Genomic DNA, 6,000 nt, shown 5'->3' on the forward strand with positions numbered 1-6,000 from the left:
GAATCATATGGGTGGGACTTTCCTGTGCAGTTCTCATGGTAGTAAGCCTGGAGAGATCTGATAGTTTTATAAATGGGAGTTCCCCAGCACATGCTTTCTTGCCTGCTGCCATGTAAGACATGCCTTTGCTCCTCATTCACTTTCAGCCAGGATTGTGAGGCCTCCCCAGTCATGTGGAACTGTGAGTCAATTAAACCTCTTTTAAATTACCTGGTCTCAGGTATATCTTTATTAGCATCATGAGAACAGACTAATACATAGTCATCCAAAGTTTCTGATTAGAGTCAAAACTCATGAACAAGGGAAAGTGATGGGCAGAGAAAAGGCCAGCCCCAAACCACATAAGAAAGGCAGGAGTTAGAGGACTGAAGTGCTGGAACTTAGCTATGAGCACTTTTTTTTTTTACACTTTAAGTTCTGGGACACATGTGCAGAACATGCAAGTTTGTTACATAGGTATACATGTGCCATGGTGGTTTGCTGCACCCATCAACCTGTCATTTAGGTTTTAAGCCCAGGTGCATTCGGTATTTGTCCTCATGCTACCTCTCCCCTTGCCCCCCAACCCTCCGACAGGCCCCGGTGTGTGATGTTTCCCTCCCTGTGTCCACATGTTCTCGCAATGAGCACTTTTTAATTGAGGCAGCAGGGAAATCCTGCCTTCAGCTGCTGGTAGAAAAGAAGCTGTCAGGGAGAGATGAAGCCAACTTGAAAAGCAATAGTACAGGCAAGCACTGGTGCGGGCTGAAAGACCCATTGCAAATGTGGTGGAAAGGCAACCAAAAATGTGAGCACTTGATGTATTGGAGAACAAAGCACAGCACCATGATGATTCTGCATGCAGGTGTGGAACAGAGAAGCTGGACACCTTTCCCACACTTCTGTTTGGTGCCAAAGATTTAATGATCCCAGACCACCAGACCATATTCACAAGAAAATTTAAAAATGCAATATCAAAATAATTGGTTTCTGTATTATTGTCTAGTTAGGATTGGTTCCTCACCTACTCCAATTGTGCAGATAATTTGAAATAGACTAAAACTTTCTGTCAACTCTTTCCTATTTTCATATTTTATTAATTTTCATGTTCTTACAATGTATCAAACATTTATGATTTTATTACCAAATAAATATTCTAATGTTTACTTTTAAAGTTACTAAAGCTAAACTTAGTTGATACAAGTTGATACATTGTTTATGTTTTAAAAGTAATTTGGAAGCGGCAGGGATTATAATGCCTTGAGCTCAGCTTTAGAGATACACACTTTAGTTTCATGTGTAGACTAAAATTTAGATAGAATCCGGTTAAACATCTCAAAGGAGCTTGTGTGATACATAGAAGTGTATAATAGAAAAGCACTTATCACATAAGAAGGGGACTAGGAGCTTTATAGAAATTAAACTTCAACTGTTTAATTAAAAGTATAAATACTTTTTTTTAATTTCTACCCTCTCATATGTTGTTTTCTTACCTAAAAGTCACAAACACAGACAAATATAAAAATATAAATTTTTATATGAAGGTTTTAATATTCTAATTTAACCATAACAGTGGCCAATTTATTTTTAATATTTTTACTGTGAAAAAAAATGTATCATAATATTTGCCATTTTAGCCATTTTCAAGTGTACTATTCAGTTGCATTGATTACATTCATAATGTTTCACAATCATCACCACCATCTCTTTCAAAACCTGGCACCCTAAACAGTACCAATTAAAAAGAACTCCCCATTCCCTCCTCTCCCCAGCCCTTGGTAACCTCTAATCCAATTTCTGTGTCTAGTTATCTAATCTAGATATTTAATAAAAGTGAAGTTATACAATATTTATCATTTTTTATGTGGCTTGTTTTACTTTGTAGCATAATTACTATGTAGCATAATGTTTCCAAGGTTCTTCCATGTTGTACCATTCATCAAAGTTTTATTACTTTTTATGGTTGAATAATATCTCATTATATGTGTGTATCACATTTTATTTACCCATTCATCTGTTGATGGACACTTCCCTTGTTGCCACCTTTTGGTTATTGTGGATAATAATGCAGTGAACATTGTCATACAAATATCTGTTTGAGTCTTTTTCAGTTATTTTGAATATATGCCTATGATGGGAATTGCTGGATTGTATTCTATGTTTAATGTTTTCAGAAGCTACCAAACATTTTCGCAGTGGCTGCACCATTTTATATTCCTATTCACAATGTAAAAGAGTTTCAATCTCTCTACATCCTTACCAACACTTGTTATTTTGTTTTTTTTATTTATCATAGTCATCCTTGTAGCTGTAAAGTGATAGTTCATTGTGATTTTGATTTGCATTTCCCTAATTACTAGGGCCAATTTATTTGTAAAAGCTACCTTTAACACAATAATTAATATTTTGTGTTACTACATGTTCATTTCTAATATTTTATTTTCTTAGGTAGCCTTTAAAACTTTATATTCTTAGATCTATATTTTAAAATGTATTTTATAAGAGAATAAACTCATTGGCATTTTTAATTTGCAGTATATTCTAGAGCCAAAATTTGGCAATATCTTGATGAAAAATATAGTTTCATTAGGTTGGTGCAAAAGTAATTTTTTAAAGCACAAATATGCATGAGACATTTCAAACAAAACTGACAGCAGCAGAGAATACCTTCAAATCCAGATACTGTCACACTCTTTAATAACAGCTTCTCATCCACCTGATTTAAATAATATATAACCCTGTTACAGTTCTATGAGAGACTCTTTTCAAAGGTTATATAAAGGACTTTTTCCTTCTATTGTTCCCTCCTTGACTAAAAGTACATGCCTGGTTATTAAAAATGTAACTTTATTTTAAAATACCTTAAGAATGTCATCGAATCTATAAAGCTTTGTTAAGAAACACAAACAAAAATATTTGCCTGTCTTTAAACTTAATCCCCTTTACAATTTATGCCTGTGTTCATATTCTTATTTTATTTTTCTCAAAGTGTAAAAACTGGAATTTATTTTTTAGGTGCTGTTGTGCATGACAACCCGGAATTAATTATCATACTTTGAACATAAGCAAAGTGACTCTAAAATTATGATATATAGGAAACTTCAAAATTAACCTATAATTTAGACATCCAGTGGTTTAAATGCATTAAATTCTGTACTCTGTGTAGAGATGTGCAGATTACCCATTCCTGATATTAACATATAGCTCCCTCCAAAGAACTTTTTGTTTTCATAATATTCTCCATTAAAGTATATATTAATTTAATATTTCCTAATTTCCTAATTTGTACTAGTGTAGAGAAGAAATGAGTAACAGATGATTATACTATAATTAAATTCTATTCAGTGGTCCAGTGACTATGAAATACACATATCTCATTTCTTAATGGTATTCCATTAAAAGTTCTAAAATAAGGAGTAATGGAAGTATTCCTGTTTTCTCTTTTTAAAAATGAAAGTCACTTAGGAAAAGGATTGCCAATTTATCTTTAAGTTTTTCCTCTTTATCTGTTTCCAACAGCCACACTCACCAACAAACCTCTCCCACTCGAAAGCATTGAAATAGACATGCTGCAAATGCGAAGGATATGTCTGTGATGTGAACACAAGAGTGGGCCGCTTCACTTCCAGCTCCTTCTGGAGGATTAAACAGATACTAATCCTGAAAAATACACAGAGAAAAGCTTCTTTCCCAAAACATATGCTCACACACAAGTCATTGTAGTAGTGAGCCGGGGAGGATCCTTTATCAGCCCTAACTTTAAAAAAAGGAGGGTGGCTTTTACTTGCTATCATACTAGTTTAAAACATAAACAATTACTGGTAGGTTGCAAACATTTATGGTCCAGAAGCCCCAGGTGAATGCCCTTCACTAACAATTCCTTAAGTAATAATGTGTACTAATGGACTGAACATTCACCAAAAAGATAGAAAATAGAAATAGCTGGCCTAAATATCAAAAACTGGCAAGTGTTTTACACTGGCCTGAACTTGTCTTACATGTACTAATGGGATAAAACATATCTTGACAGTATGTAAGTATCTTCACCACTTGGCTAGGATGTGTCATCCTAATAACCATAAAAATTAATAAATATATATATATAATAAAAACCAATGGCAAAAATATAAACTTAGAATAATGTTTGCCTTTGCTCCTAAAGGAAATTGCTAAATCATGTCTGAATCTAAGGAACTTAATTTACAAAGTGGGATAAGGAGACATAATAACACCTTGCAACAATGCCCCAAGGTTTTTGTAAGGTCATAGTGAGTGAAGTACTGAGCAGGTTCACTTCAGTTTGTCCAAGAGAACTGTTAACACCCAATTCACCCTAATGCTTAGGAAAGGATGTGTCCTCAGGAAGCTCCATTTCTGTTTTTCTTTCAGACATGACTGCAAACTCCAGGACAAGTCCTAAGGAGCAAAGTCAGGAGACTCTCAAGCAAGAGCTTTTTACTAATTTACTCTCTCTTAATTGTAAAGGCATTTAAGTGATCAAAGGGGTTTTGCTATTAGCTAAGTATCTGCGAAATCCTAAGGAATATATGGGGTCTCTCCCTCTCTCTCTCTCTCTCTCTCTCTCTCTTCAAAAGCATATCTAAGAGTGAGGTAAAGAATTCATTCTCTGCTAAATATCTAAACCATTCTTTACCAAAAAGGAATGCCTGGATATTTTAATCAGTCATAGTACATCACCGGGTGTTCTCATTTGCCATAAATGAAGCAAATGAAAATAATGATGCTTCTAAACATCAACCATACACAAATACTTCCAACTTCTCTTGATAAATTGGCATAGATATCTCAAACGGGAATGTATCTATTTGTATACTTGGTTGTTTTAGGTACAACATGTATAATAATGAGCATGCTAAGCTATATCTTTTACTATATCACACTTAGTTTTATAATTTTATATTTCATATGCATTAGTTTGTTCTCACACTGCTAAATAAAGACATACCTGAGACTGGGTAATTATAAAGAAAAGAGTTTTAATAGACTCACAGATCCACATGGCTGAAGAGGTCTCATAATCATGGTGGAAGGTGAAGGAGGAGTAAAGGGACGTCTTACATAGTGGCAGACAGGAGAGCATGTGCAGAGAACTCCCATTTATAAAACCATCAGATCTCGTGAGACTTAATAGCTACAAGAACAGTATGGGGGAAACTGTCCGCATGATTCAAGTATCTCCACCTGGCCCCGACCTTGACATGTGAGGATTATTACAATTCAAGGTAAGATTTGGGTCAGGACACAGCCAAACCATATTGTCATATAAATACCCCTAGACCTAATATTCAAGGATTTATTTAAATCCATCTTCTCCAGCTTCCAGGAGAGAACTTCCCTTTTAATATATAAATGAAAAATGTAAAGACCATTTTTTTTTCACATTAGGAGTCTACAGTCCTACTGGTACTCAAAAGAGATATCTCACATTTGTCTGTGGCCAGTTTTCACCATGATGACAACTTCATCACTGCTCCATGTTTCTCAAGTCTTCGTCTGATGTCTAACAATAACTTTTTCCAGACTTGCTTCTCAAGCGAGCATAAACTACACTATGAATTCTTCAGTGCATGGCTAAAGTAAGGCTGCAGTGTTTAACAACAACAACAAAAAACTTTATCTCTTATTTTCTAACAAAATCAGTGATTTCAAAACCCAAAGAATGGCCCAGGGAACACAAAACAAAAACCTGCTGACCACCCAAAACCAAAATAAACATTGTCTTCCCCCTGGGTCTAGGTGGTTGAATAAACACTGAACAACAACGAGGTATCCGTGGTTCACCACATTTATGACATCTTGTTGATGGGACCTAGTGAACAGGAGGTAGCATGTGTGTATCCTTAACAGCTTGTTAAGAAATGTGCAAGGCCAGAGTACAGATGATAAAGTACCAGGAAATTCAGGGAGCTATAACAGCAACAAAATTTTAGGTATCTCATGTTTGAACTGTTCCTTTCAGGTCTACAATGAAATACATGTTGCTTTATTTTGTGTCTCCCA

The sequence above is a fragment of the Cebus imitator genome, unplaced genomic scaffold (assembly GCF_001604975.1).
Source record: "Cebus imitator isolate Cc_AM_T3 unplaced genomic scaffold, Cebus_imitator-1.0 Scaffold6, whole genome shotgun sequence".
Lineage (NCBI taxonomy): Eukaryota > Metazoa > Chordata > Mammalia > Primates > Cebidae > Cebus > Cebus imitator.